Source organism: Littorina saxatilis, linkage group LG15 (genome assembly GCF_037325665.1).
Source record: "Littorina saxatilis isolate snail1 linkage group LG15, US_GU_Lsax_2.0, whole genome shotgun sequence".
Taxonomy (NCBI): Eukaryota; Metazoa; Mollusca; class Gastropoda; order Littorinimorpha; family Littorinidae; genus Littorina; species Littorina saxatilis.
Window position 1 is genome coordinate 22,771,198 of NC_090259.1, and position 15,040 is coordinate 22,786,237.

The 15,040-nt window shown below is 40.9% G+C and overlaps 4 long non-coding RNA genes across 4 annotated transcripts; 2 read left to right on the forward strand and 2 right to left on the reverse strand.

Moving 5' to 3' along the window:
• The first annotated feature begins 1,028 nt into the window (after nt 1-1,028).
• On the forward strand, nt 1,029-2,961 carry LOC138948839 (uncharacterized). Its single transcript, XR_011450096.1, has 2 exons — nt 1,029-1,550; nt 2,312-2,961. It is a non-coding gene; the product is annotated as an uncharacterized lncRNA (long non-coding RNA).
• Nucleotides 2,962-3,819: 858 nt separating this feature from the next.
• On the reverse strand, nt 3,820-5,434 carry LOC138948840 (uncharacterized). Its single transcript, XR_011450097.1, has 2 exons — nt 4,888-5,434; nt 3,820-4,299 (listed from the first exon to the last, which is right to left on the reverse strand). It is a non-coding gene; the product is annotated as an uncharacterized lncRNA (long non-coding RNA).
• A 9-nt stretch (nt 5,435-5,443) lies between these two features.
• Nucleotides 5,444-9,740, forward strand: LOC138948842 (uncharacterized). Its single transcript, XR_011450099.1, has 3 exons — nt 5,444-5,975; nt 6,562-6,725; nt 9,601-9,740. It is a non-coding gene; the product is annotated as an uncharacterized lncRNA (long non-coding RNA).
• On the reverse strand, nt 8,337-12,077 carry LOC138948841 (uncharacterized). The gene is made up of 3 exons (XR_011450098.1): nt 11,747-12,077; nt 10,434-10,608; nt 8,337-9,998 (listed from the first exon to the last, which is right to left on the reverse strand). It is a non-coding gene; the product is annotated as an uncharacterized lncRNA (long non-coding RNA).
• Between the last annotated feature and the right edge of the window lie 2,963 nt (nt 12,078-15,040).

The window sequence follows — 15,040 nt, forward strand, 5'->3', positions numbered from 1 at the left end:
CCTACTGCGAGTGTATTGCTGGGTAAGTGTTGTTGGCCTTGTATGTTTTGTGGGATTAACTTGATGGCTGCGTTACTTGGTATCTTACACAATCAGTTTTCATACTCAGTCATATAATGCATGGCACACAAAGTGACAAACACACACAGAGATTCATAATTCTCTACTGAAAATGTCTGCATGAAAAAGCTGTCTTTTTGACTCACATGCGAAGCAAAAGTGAGTCTATGTACTCACCCGAGTCGTCCGTCCGTCCGTCCGTCCGGACGTCCGTCCGGACGTCCGTCCGGAAAACTTTAACGTTGGATATTTCTTGGACACTATTCAGTCTATCAGTACCAAATTTGGCAAGATGGTGTATGATGACAAGGCCCCAAAAAACATACATAGCATCTTGACCTTGCTTCAAGGTCAAGGTCGCAGGGGCCATAAATGTTGCCTAAAAAACAGCTATTTTTTACATTTTTCCCATTTTCTCTGAAGTTTTTGAGATTCAATACCTCACCTATATATGATATATAGGGCAAAGTAAGCCCCATCTTTTGATACCAGTTTGGTTTACCTTGCTTCAAGGTCAAGGTCACAGGAGCTCTTCAAAGTTGGATTGTATACATATTTTGAAGTGACCTTGACCCTGAACTATGGAAGATAACTGTTTCAAACTTAAAAATTATGTGGGGCACATGTTATGCTTTCATCATGAGACACATTTGGTCACATATGATCAAGGTCAAGGTCACTTTGACCCTTATGAAATGTGACCAAAATAAGGTAGTGAACCACTAAAAGTGACCATATCTCATGGTAGAAAGAGCCAATAAGCACCATTGTACTTCCTATGTCTTGAATTAACAGCTTTGTGTTGCATGACCTTGGATGACCTTGCTTCAAGGTCAAGGTCACATGTATTTTGGTAGGAAAAATGTGTAAAGCAGTTCTTAGTGTATGATGTCATTGCTAGGTTTAGTTATTTGACCATGTCAAGGTCAAGCATGTGAGTCGTATGGGCTTTGCCCTTCTTGTTTGACAAAGTTATGAGCAGCATGTTAATGTAATTTCAATCAGTATCTCCAGGAGACCATGCCATGTTGGCTAGGCATGTTCAATAGAATACCAGGTACCTGAGTGCGGAGTTTTATTTAAATGTGTACGTACACATGTGTTTGTGAATCCTCTTGTCAATGAAGGTTATCACTGCAGTAAGATCAAATTCCATTCTGAGCCGGTATATATTTTATATAGATATCAACAGCATGCGCTTACAAGCTCTCTGTAGGAATTCCTAGGAAAGATAAAGTTAATTGTTATTAGCAGGCTAAGGAAAATCAAGATGACACAAACGGAATTTGATTGTGTGTTGTTGTTTTTACCCAGAAAGGACAGTCTTGCAACCATGTGGCTGCCACACTTTTTGCTGCTTCACACTACATGGCTGAAGGAATCGACACTGTGCCAGCAGACAAAACTTGTACACACTACAAATGTATGTGGAAGGGGCATGCTGCCAAGAAAACTGCACCAGCTGCTCTCGATGACATCAAAATTGTTAAGTAAGTGTGTATAATAATTAATATTAAGGAAATTAGGGTTGCGTTACCTAGAGGTTTACATCAGAGTGTGATCTATTTTTTTCAGAACATTTAAGTCTTAAAGTTAAAATATAGAGCTTGTTAACTACAACAGCTACAAGACTGGGGAAAGAGAAACAGTGATATTTATAAAGTGCATCATCAAAAAACTATGCATTTTACATTTAGTCAAGAGACGAGGGCGGTGGTGTATGTTTGTGTGTAGAGCAATTTCTGGAAAACTACAACATTATGTTTAGGTTAAAAACAAACCAGCCCTGAAAGTGGCAAGTATTTTACTCGCCATAGTGAGTAGAAGCATGCAACTGGTGAGTAGAAGTGTTCATCTACTCGCCAAATGCGAGTGAAGATGCTGAATCAAGTTGTTGGTTTGGTTCGTAAAATGTGCTCTCTGCCTGGTACGTTTTCAGAATCACTAGCCAGAGGCTATATGCATAATTTTTTGACTTTCAGGGCTACAAGCTTAGAAAGTTAAACAGATTTTTTTTTAAACAAAGGGAAGCGTGATTTCCTGTGGGACAGTTTTGCTACTGCGCTATGCTGGGTTGCCATTTACCTTATTCGACGTGGATGCTGGTTTTCAGCTAAGCATTGTCCTTGTGAAATGTACTGCGTTCAGTATCGTTATACATGTTTGACAGACTGGTGCAACTTGTTTTAGCATTTGTACCCAGCATAAGATTTGCTTTAGTGTCAAATAAAAAAAATAATTTCATTTTCAGGTATGCTTCAAGACAAGACAAGTTTCCCCGGACGACTCTTCAAGGCCTCAATTTTGACCCAAGAAGTCTGGATGCCAGGAAGCGCGACTAAGAGATCTTCAACAACCGGTACCAACCGTTTGAAGGCTGCATATAGTTATGATATACTGAACTAGGGTTTTCAAGGTGTGATATTTTTTTCCAATACCAGTTAATTAAGTTGGTAGCAACAGTTAACTGTTCTGTCAAGTGAAAAATGTATGTAGTTTCAATATGGACAGGTAAAATCAGTACTTTGTTTACAGCGAGGGAGGGTACGTAGTGCTGTCACCTCTGTGTGTGAGTTCAGGTTTAATTTTTTAAATGCCTGCAGTTAAGACAGAAGATTGTGGAAGCTGATAAGAACTTGTGTCAGAGGATAGTAAGAAGTGTTTTGGCTTCGTACGGACTATACCATCATCCAGGACTTGTGTGTATTATTCGGAGAACGTATCAGAGCCGAGGACATGTGTTGTGAACAGCGATTCTCAGTGATGAAAGTGTAGTGTGTGTAATGCCGGACTGTGTTCTTCTTCAACTTCGGAATGGCAAGGAGGTATTTTGTGAGATGTTTTATGATTTGATATCCATGTACTGATGATTTCATTCAATAGCGAAATGTTTGAAATGTTCATTCGTTTTGTGCCATGTTTGTTGTTCAAGAGCGTGTTGTCACCATCCCTTATGAATATGGACGTGTGTGAATGTTGGTGCAGACATGAGCGTTTGAGCGAGTGAATTTAGAAGCCCTGTGCATGAAAGTCATTACCGGACAACCAAATCAGCAAACATAGAAATTCCTTGTCATACACATCGATCTGATCAAGGTAATAATGTTAGCACTTTTTTTTCAATTTATTTCACAGTTATTTGTTATTTTTTTGAGGAAATTATGATGCAATTCACTGATTTTAAAAAAACATGATTCCAAATGTCTCCCTTGAACAAATTTGTTTGTACACAATTATTTTGTTACTTACTTTTTTTTTCCAGGCTATATCAAGGAAAATTCTTATTGAACTGATTGTGGGACCGTGCACAAGCTGACAGACTTGAACTCAAAAGTTGCAGAAGATTCTTGGCTGCGACTTTTGAGTTCAAGCCGATCAGTTTGTGCACAGTCCCAAGATTTGTCTATATTTATTTATCACTTAAAATAAAATACAGTTTTTCTTTTAATTAAACTGTAGATATGTCAAAGACTGTTTTGAATAATTTTGGGGGGTAATTTTCTTTAAGAAATAACTAAGTGAATGCACAAATTGTGTACTAAAGTGTCGGTACAAGGGAGACAATTTGAAGCCATTTTAAAAAACAAAGCAGTATATTGCATAATAATATCCTTCAATTATAACAAGAAATAAGGAATAAACGTCTCTTGACATGTTGTCTACCTAATTATCTTGATCGCATTTATTTAAAGTGGGAATCGTTATGTTCGTAAGCTCACATACAATCATTTATGAAACACATTCAGACCAGACCAGAGATTTGATTGATAATGGGCCCTTTATTCTATACAGTACCAGAGTAAATTATATAAACCATTACATGACAAAATAAGCTTCTTGCTCTTTGGAGTGATGTGGCCTTTGGCAGCTCATCAACCCAGTAATGTAGACCTGCCTTTTTTACGAAGTAGACCTGTGCATGCATACCGAAAGATCACCATATCATCATATGTGTAAAACCATACTGCAGTGTCATTTTTCAGTAGAGAATCAACAGAAAAAGAGCGTATGTTCTCCTTCACCTTCATGTTGTCTTTCTTCAAGCCAGAAACATCTTCAGTCAGACGATTAATCACAGAGGCCTGTTATGTAATTGTCATCTGCAGCTCTGCCAACTTGAGGTAGTCTGTGTTCCAATAACAATACCCTCACATGTAGTCGTGTCCCTCTTTGCAAAGGCATGATCTGGCCCTGGTCCTAAGCTCTCACTAGATGCGGAGGGCAAAGGAATGGCTGCTTCTGTAAATACAAAATCAAATGTATACATTAGCAATAGAATTAGCATCAATGATCTTGTTATCAGATTACACATGCATCACACTCACAGCATTTAAGCATGAAAATACATGAGGGAAATAACTCCTGAAATTGAAAAAAAACTTAGGGGTGCGGGAGATGCTCCCCGGAAATTATTTTGGAGTGTTCTATGCAAAATCAAAATTGTAGAAATCTAGTGCTATTTTTGTTGTTGCACCAATTCAATGGTACATTTCTGGGAATAAAAAAAATGATTCAGCATGAGCTTTATCGATGTCTTAAAAACTGCATCACTATCTGTATCAAGTAACCTCCTTAATCTTCTCGATTCAAGAGTCGGTTGATTCAGAGATACTGTAGCAACAGATCTCTGGTTGATTGCATGCACGCGGCTTGTCGACATATGTCTAGATCTTGTTTGTTTGTTTTCTAAAATCTTGCATTTGTTTCGTGACCCTTCCTATGCATCCATTTTGGGCTGCCGATTCATTTTAAATGTCTTATACACTGATGTAGGAAGACAATTTGAAGTCAGCAGATCATAAATTAATAAAAACAAACAAAGCTTACTTGGCTCTGAGTCTCTTCCAGATCCGATGATATTTTCAGCGTTGACACTGGGGGTGGAAGCAAAACCGCTTGCTTGTCGTCGGTCTTCAGCGGACAAAGTCACGTCTCCGACCAGTACCTTGTCCTTCTGCTAGAGTCACTTGTTCTTGATGTTCTCTCAAATCCAAGATTAAGGGTGGGTACGAAGTCAAAGGAGTTGGCATCGTTGAAAGCCGTGCCATTGCCAGACACGAAGTGACGCGAGCAGACTTTTCAATGGCACGACAAACCCCTGTCGTCGGATTGCTTGCACCCATCGCGTCCTTCGCTGTTGCGCCTTCGCACTCAGCTTGCACCCATCGGAAAGCCATACAATGACAAATTCTGTCCACCGTATTTCTCTTTCTTCATTCCACTGTTGCACTTGCAGTTGTAAACACAACAGTTTGTCTCGTCGTCTCCGCACTTTACTTTGCACCAAGCCTCGTTGTCGATTTTTCCTTTTGCCCCTTAGTTCCGGTAGATCTGACAATAAACTTCACAGCGCATGCGCCAAAATTTAAGTGAAAAAGGTTGTTGTTGTAGTTGAAGATTTAGTGTTGCGGGGCTAACCAAGACAAGTCGCCTGGGGTCAAGTAGTGGTCACGTGGTTTTCGGTGCACTGTGACGTCGGTGCACTGTGACGTCACAAGTTATTGTGTTGATTCTACCACTAGTACCAGCTTGATTTTCACACAGAAAAGTCACCACTGTATGCCCGAAAAGAATGCCTCGGTGGAGAGCAGCCGCAAACTGCAACAACTCGTCAATGTCCCCAGGCATTTCATAGCACACTTTCCCTCATAAAACTCTGAGTCTCTTGTGGAAATGGAAGAGCTGTGTGCAGCACAAGCGTGCAGATTTCAAAGTGTCGGGCACTTTCTGGACACAGATTTCGCCATTTTTCTGCAGCACAAAAGTTGGCGTTTCATCCCTGAAACAAATGTTTTGACCCCTGGCAGTGTCTTCCCTTCATAAAAGTACGGAGAGGGCATTATTACGACGAGCCATCGAAACTCCGAGGCGACATACGAACAGCGGATTATCTCACAAGAAGGAATGCGTTGAAGGTCAGAGTACATGCTTTTATTTTCATGCATACGTAAACATTGTTTTGCTGCGCAGCGAATACGAATTGGTGCAGAACAGTGTGTCTGGGTCCAGCTGATATTCGCTGGAGTACAGATGCGCCACAGGCTAGATCTACAGAGTTACAGAACGGTCTGAGCTGAGCTAAGAGTAAGAGTAAAAAGTAGTCAGGGTTGAGGACACGTAAGACAATGAGTGTGTCACGTTATCTATTCTAGATTCTATTCAGTCGCAAACTATCCCCTGATATCAATTCATGAAATTGGCAGCGTTTGCTGGAATCATGGTTTAATGCTATTTTTACCAGATCTAAACTTTTGGTGGATGTGCAACCGGTAAGGTAAACAGACACCTGCATGCTAGAGACAAGAAGATTACGAATTGTGCAGGGAATTAATCTTTCTGCATTGACTTAGAGACGCAAAACCAGTCTAATTGCTACAACATGGATACACATCCAGACGACTTCCAGAGGGTGTCTAAATGTTCAGTGTACTGTATAGATCAGAAGCATACTTTCGAATTGATTTATACTCACACTCATTTTCTCTCTTCTTTTACTTCCAGACCTTTCATCATCACTCACGGCCACTGGTCAGAACAGGTCACTAGACACTGACACCGTGACCATTCCAGATTTCCCGGTTCTCCGTGATCATAACGCAACTGTTGACCAGTCCTGTTCCTACCGTCCAGAATCACCACAGGAGAAAACCAACGTGCCATTCATCGTAAGATTTTTGTTTTGTTTTGAAAATTAGTGCCTTATTCTAGCTTTGCAAAAAAACGAGAAAGTGTCTTTGACAGATACCATCCAAATAATACATTATGAAAACAAGTACAAGTTCATTTCTACTCATGTTAATCGTTTATGCTTTCTGTGCTGAGCGACATATGGATTGAATTTCTTTCGTAACTCACCTCCCGTCAACCTGCAAAACTATATCTGTCGAAGTAGTCTCAAATAAAGTTAGTATGCTTCCGAATAAAAAATATAAAAAAGGGTATTTTCTGAAATTTTTAATTATAGACCAAAACAAAACATTCACGAGTATGTTGTTGACCTGATGGTCTTTATGGTAGACAGCAAGAGTTGCATGTTCAAGAAGTTTAAGCAGTACATTTGAAAGAGCAAGGTAATTTAAGGTGGTATAATTTTAATGGTAGGTTCCACTGTATAAAGGCGACATGGAGGGTATCTTTGACGGACTCATTCAACATTCATACCCATGCACATCACCCAGACATGGGATTCTTCCGTAAAATTACGGAATTCCGTAAATTTTTAGGCTCCAGGGATCATTCTTGAGATTCGTGCAAATCCGCTGAGAAAATTTTGGGGTATATGTAGGTATAGACCCAAGTTTTTCGGCCGGTCCGCTGATCGCGACGCTCCATTCCATACTATTCTTGAACGGTTGGTTCATAAAACGGTCAGACTGTTGCTGGTCGATCCGTATGGGAACGCGCTCTGTGTCTTTGTCTCCCACAGTCACCGTTTCAACGTAGCTATCGGGGATTCAGTATAAGCATACCGTATGAGAATGATTCGGCGCCATTTTTACATCGCTTTGAGCCACTTGCCAAAATGATGAGGAAGCTAAAGCGAGACGAAACCGTTCTATCCCGGGAAATTGACCAGCAGAAGTACAAGAAAAATCTCTGGAGATTCGACTGGCTCGATGAAGTTGTATCATTGAGCTGGAAATACGAGAAAGGCCAGAAGACACAAGACGTGAAACTGAAAGTTGGCGATGCTTTTGCTAAAATCAACTTGCCGGGAAAAGCTCAGTGCACTTTGTGCAACGATGTTAATGTTATCAACTACGGTTCCAATGGAAAGACTGCCCTCAAAAGCCACTTGAAAAGCAACAAGCACCTGACTATCCTGAAAACCCAGTCGTGTAATCAGTCACTGGGGTCGTTTGGCACCGACAAGGTAAGAACATTGAAACCACACCGTCACACGCCACCACCCCCCCCCCCCCATCCCCGCCTCTCTCTCTCTCTCTCTCTCTCTCTCTCTCTCTCCCCCTCTCTCTCTCCCTCTCTTTCTCCTCCTTATTTTGAGTCTTAGGTAAAATTAATTTGAGAAACATGGGAAGGAAGAGAAAGGGGGGGGGGGCTATGATTAAGCTGAAATATGCATTTCAGGGCCATTTTTGTGTGTCTAAAACACTAAAAACCTTCAGCTTCTGGGGGCTTCGCCCCCAGACCCCGACCAGGGGCGTTGCCCCTGGACCCTACTGGGGGCCGCAGAAGGCCCCCAGACCCCCACCTTTTTTTTTCCTTAATTATCACTTTTTCTGAATCCCATGTCTGATCACCTCAAACACATAAGCTTTGTTCTTGAGTCAAATTTATTGGCTTCATAAATATTGTGAATTTGTGTCCGTTTGCAGATTGGCTTATCTATGAATTTTTTCGAAAATATCTTGCGATCTACGTACGCATAATGTAACACGTGAAGAAGAACATAAAAAGTTCGTCAAAAGGAATCTAATTTGCATTTCAACCCATTTGCCTTCCTTATTGTTAATTTTTTCTTCATAAAGACTACTTGAAATAAACAAAATGTTCAACCATTTCAAGGCCTCTGAACACGTTTAAAAAAAATGCAGGTCTTTGCTCACTATATCAGATCTGCCAAGGCTCAGTTTACACAGGAAAAATCATCTGTCGACTTGAACACATACCAATAATCAACAGCCTCACTGCTTCTTGGAGCTGGATTTTGTGTGTGGAATGAATTACACATGTGGCGTTTTAGAATATAATTCATAGAAGATGTACATTCGTGCAGAAAGGCTTTGATTTAATAATTAGGTCTTCGTGATGTTCTCTTAAAATAACTAACATGTGTTCCCTTTACCGGGCCTCTGAACCAGTTTTGTGAATATGCAGGTTAAACTCGTGCTTTTTCTGTGTTATCAGTGTATTTCTCACCCAGGCATGGATGCGTGCTCTTAAATGGACAGCCCTTCCCGTGTAAACGATTGGGTTCAAAATCTCAAATCTTACCAGGCTTTTACATGGGATATGGCCATCCTTCCGTTTTGAAAAATACCAGAACTGAACACTCTGTATGGGTACTCTCTTTGGGAATGTAGAATTTTATGAATTAATTTCTTTAACGCCACACGTGTAAAACATTCCCTAAAAAAATCCCGGCAGCTCCAAAAACCAGTCAGGATGTTTATTCCTGGTATATGTTCAAGTCAAGAGATTTTATTTTCTGTAAAAGTCTTCGCAGATCTGTGTAGTGAGCAATCCTGTTTTGAAAAAGGACGTGCCTTTAAGCCTGTATAGACGGTTTGATTGTTGAGATACCTGGTGGCAATGACCGCACGGGTGGCAAGAGGTAGTAATGCACAGATGACAACAAACCGACCTGCATTTAAAAAAAAAGTTAGGAGGCCTTGATAGGGGGAAACATTTTGTTAATTTTCAGAATCTTTATGAAGAAATAATGAACGAGAAGAAAGTCTGGCCTTGAAGTAAATGCAAATTAAACTATGTATACTTTTGAAAAACTTTTTCTGTTCTTATTCACATGTTAAAATGTGTGCAGAGATCGTTAGTTACTTCCAAACAACCATGTTTCAGGCAACAGGCAAACGGACAATACTGGACACAGGCTATGCTGACCGGCTCATGGACTGACTACCTGATGCAGGAGTAGACCAACAGTGGAAAAAGTCGGGAACAAAATGTTGCAGAATGTGAACCATGTACCGGACCACGTGACAACTCAGTATCTTCAAACCACGCAGGAATCTGTTCAACCAAAGATACTAGTTCAACACAGTCACACGATTTGTAAAAGTATATTTCAGCCTTCTGTAGCTCAGGGAGTTTGAACCCCACTCTTCATCCGTTTGGGAAAGTATTTCTGATTGTTTTGACTGCACAGGTTGGTAATGGTACTCTGGTGCTTCTGCCTAGAAACCCCACTCGCTAGCGCACCAGCTGCCTGTTATGGGTAAGCGACGTGCCTGTATTTCCTGCAAAGCAAGACAGAATAAAACAGCAGCTTAGTTTGAGCTTTTAAGACATTCGTACCAGAGAAAACGTGTACGTGTTTGTTTGGAGAGGGTGGATAGAATCATAAGACACGCTGTGTCTATGTGACGTAGAGCAGGTTTTCAAATTCATGCTGAAGCACTGTGTGATCGCTATTTTTTTGGCATATCTTACCTTGATTTCAGATAGACTGGGAACCGAAATGAGGATGTTTACATGAATAAACTATGCTGATATGTATGTGTTTAGAAATAAAGAATAGTTTTAATGATAATGATGGTGGTTTTTTTTTTTAACCCAATGTGATATTTTCGTATTTGAAAACAAATTGTACACTCTGTTGTCAATTTTACTTTCAGTTTCAGATAAATAAATCTATCATAATGGAAATCATCTGTTTGTGTTGTGTTACTTACCCATTTTGATCAATGTTGAGTCGTCCATATTCCTGTGTGTACGCATAGTATGCAGTTTGAAGGTAGTATATGTCCGAGCAAACATAGGAGGATGTGCTGTTAGGCTGTCTATCTCCTCATCCAGGTTTTCCAGATATTTGAATTTCGTTCCCTCTTGGAGTTTCTGCACTGACACCTGATAAGCAAAATACACGTATCACTCTGTGATCATGGCAAAATGCATCATCTGTATGCCCCGTTCAAAAATTACCTTGAGATTCTAGGTATACACATAAATTGCAGTGGATCACAAAAGCAACACGAACAGTAGTAGGCTTACATATATATTCAGTTTAAAAATTCATGCAATGAGAGTCAATAACCCGATTTAACCCCAGGTAGATTCAGGGTCCCACTGACTGAATCTCATATGGTTGCTTTTCGGCACACACCACACATTTTTAATGGGACTGTGAGGTTTTGTTAATACAGTAAAATATATAGTAGCAACGTACTGTCTGTTCAGTGTTCGTGACGTTTGAGAATACCGATCTATGCACTAACGCATTGTCTTTTTGTAGTGTGACTGTGACTGTCCGATATTGCGTACTCCTAAAAATCAATAATCAAAAAGTTTGAACTGTAATCGTGTTTCAGCATATGTCTGACACTGACAGTGCTTATTTGCTTCCAAAACGGCTTGCGATATCACGCCATCAGCGTTTCGCCACTGCTCAGAAAATCTTATGATTTCAGATCTAGTTTGAGATCGGAAATCACGTGTGCTCGTTTAAAAAAACTAAATTCATTTATTACTTCCCTTTGACCGTTTCGCAAGAAAAATGTCAGGATCACTATTAGATCTAGTATTACCACATGAAAGCAGCCCACCGCCATTTCAAAAAAGTTTCACTGTTTAGTGGTGTCGATGTCATGTAGTGTCTTACTGTCGCAAATAAAAAATACCATGATAATTGCAGTTTTGTCCGCAAGAAACAGGCTTTGCGCAATGTTAACTTGATGTCTACATGTTTCGTTGTGTGACTGAAGAATTACTCAGAAAGAGAAAATAAGGATAGTCGCGTGTGAACATCACTGTGGAAGCATTTATTCTAAACTGGGCAGTTCAAGGACGAAATCCTTGATTAAAGATAGGAAAATAAACAACACCAGATGCCTGAAATAATAGCATAAATCCATAATCTTTACATGCTTACAGATCTGTGGAAGCACATCAACTGATCTGTGAAAAACACACCTGACTTCGATCTAGCATGCACGAGGTAGCGACTACGGACTAGTGTTTCAACATCACAACAAAGAGAATCACATACCATTTCGTATTGCCGCTTATGCTGGCTCTGTTTCAAGCATGCAGTTCCTTGTGGCCTCGCCAGCATTTTGACGACGAAGAGGCTCAAACGGGCACGCTAAAACCTCAGGCTGGCTGAAAACCGGTCCGTATTCCACTTGTCTTCCTCACTGCTTGAGCCGGCCATATTTGTTGTTCAAGGCTCGTGACGTAGCACACGTATGTGCACAAGGTCATGAGCCAAGACTGCGCGCGCGATGGAACGATTCAGAACAACCAAAAACGAGTCAAAGTATACTTTTTGGATTTCTGTGTTCATTTTTACACACGCATTTGTGGTTGAGGAATTAAGAGGGTCAACGTATCAAAAGTGACCCTAAACCTTGGACTTTTCCTTTAAGGACCTGTGACGTCATACCCAAATATTGCTCAAATCCAAGAAACTAATTTTTTGGCAGAAGAAAGGCAGATCTTCAAAAACACATAATTATATGTTTCTGAACAAAAACTGCTGTTTAAATCTGGGCTATACCGCTGAAAAAAATATCCTTAAAGGCATATGTACGCGCTCCCGTGTTTACAAAGTGTAGTTTGCCCATAATCGATGTCAAACGCACCATAAGACCATGTAATGACGATATGTCGCCATGCGCGGACCATATACATGCATTACAGCTTGTTTTAGAGTCTCAAAAACTTTGGATGTAAACAAAGACGCGGAGTTATTTCCCTTGCGTCAACGCTACCTCTGTTGGCAAATCTATAAATAGGACGATCCAGATCAAAATGAAAATTAACATATCTCAACATTGAAGGGGTCCTAGACCACAATATTTTGCAGGGAACTTAATTTAGCATGTCTCCAGCTGTTGGTAAAGCAATTAGCGTGTATAGTCATCGAGTACATATGGCTTTAACCTTTTGTGCTCAGTGTATCTTGGGGTAGAATTGAAAACAAGCTCTGAATTCAAGAAATTTCGTTGTATGCAAATTAGCTCCAGTTGGCTTGTGTTATCAAGACAATGTGTCAGCGCTTTCTCAGCCTCGGGGTTTCAGCCAGCCGATGATTTATTTGTCTGGATTTAAAAAAAAAATGAAGTGCGTTCATGAAGTGACTCTGTAAGTTTCACAGATTGACTAAATGTATTGAATTCGTTGCACGCGACGCGATATATACAGAATTCAAGAAATTCAAGAAACTCTTTTTCCTCTGCACCACGCCACAAAATGAAGGCTGGAAAACCTTTTAAAAGATTAAAAAAGCTTATTTAAACAACACAATAAAAATAAGCCAGAATGTCGCATCTTTTTAAATCCAAATTTTCGGCCCGCAGGCCTTCTTCAAGGTGCACAGACCAAGCAACTGTGCAACTATAGACGCTTGGTCTGTGCACCTTGAAGAAGGCCTGCGGGCCGAAAATTTGGATTTAAAAAGATGGGACATTCTGGCTTGGTTTTGGACTTTTTATTGTGTTGTTTGTTTATATATATATATATTAAAAAAAAAACACGCCCCTGAGAAAGGCCTGGCAACAGGTCGAACATTTGGGCTGCCACTTGAAATTCTTTCTTTGGCTTTTCTTTTCCTTGATTTTGTTATAAATATATATATATATTTTTTCTTTTCCTTGATTTTGTATATATATATATATATATATATATATATATATGTTACAGATATAAGCATCTTCATCAATGGACAGACAATACCATAGCCTTTTACCGACCCAACGATCACCCAGTTAGCTTTGTTCCCACCAGTGGATTGCTTAAGAATCGACTTCAGTTTCAATCACTCGATGCTGAACAAATAAAACATATCTGTGGAAATACCATGTGTAACCTTATCTGTGAGATTGACATCATCCCTGTCACAGCTGACGTCAGCCTAAACAACACGTCATCAGCACACAGTGATGAGAAATACTTTGCCTCAAGTGGTGAACGCCATTCGGGGGAGCAACTCGAGTGTCTATCAGTTAACTCAACAACCCTTCGCCCACCTTTCCCCTCTGTTAAATGTCCCGGCTGTCACCTGACCCACACTTTCCTAGCGAATGACGTCACAAGTAAGTGCTGGTCGACCGATGACGTGATTAACAGCGTCCACTGCGAGTCAAGAGACCCGCATCGTCCATGTCAGACGAGCGTGACGAGACTGCTGGAGTCGTACCGTTGTGAGAGCTGGGAGCAAAGAGTTCCCTACAGCTTGCTGTGCGATCGTCGTGACGACTGTCGGGATCAAAGTGACGAGGACTTCTGTGTCTTCAAACCTTGCAATTTGACGGTGGAGTTTGAGTGTCATAACAAACAAGTGAGTTGCATCTTCGTCAGTCTGTCTTTGTCTATATATATATATAAAGTCTCTGCTGACTTTCAATTGTTTCTTTCACAATTTCTGATGTTTTATATATATATATATATATATATGTGTGTGTGTGTGTGTGTGTGTGTGTGTGTGTGTGTGTGTGTGTGTGTGTGTGTGCACGCGTCTGTCTTGAATTACAAGACAGACGCTGGACGACATTAACTCAGCTACAGATTCATGTGTTTTGTGCAGTGTGTGGAGCGAAGACACGTGTGTGACGATTTCCCCGACTGTGTGGATCGTTCAGATGAGTTCTGTTTCCATCAGCGGCTTCTGAAAAGCAAAGACCCACCTATGATTGTCCACTTCTTTAAGCGAGGTCTGTGGCACGAAACTATGACAGATCCCGCTCTTTGTGCGGAGAATGGCACCCATTTTCTATGTGCAAACGGTGACTTGTGTTTGCCGGTGTTCCTGCGTTGTAACGGGATATACGACTGTCCGGGCAGGGAGGACGAGGCGGACTGTCGCAGCTACACGTGTCCAGGCTTCTACAGGTGCCGGGGGTCCGCCGTGTGCCTGCACACACGTCATCTATGTGACGACATCCCGCAGTGTCCGCAGCATGACGACGAGATTTTCTGTAATTTGGCGTGCCCAACAAACTGCACGTGCCAGGGACTGTCCTATCTCTGCACACAGCCCTTCTCCGCACACCTCCACCTTGCAGTGCGCTATCTGGACGCCAGGGACAGCGGCATGCAGCTGACAGCGCTGAGCAGCAACACCATGCTTGTGTATCTCAGTTTGGCCCGCAGTGACGTCACGGATCTTGGTAACGTCACTTTACCAAACCTTCGCTTTTTTGACCTTAGCTTTAATCAGCTGAACAAAATCAGTGGCACTGAGTTAAGGTCATTGGCTAACCTGAAGTTGCTGATTTTAAGGGGGAACCCCTTAAAATGTCAGTTTAAATCAGATGATTCGTTGTTTGAGCCCCATCAGAAC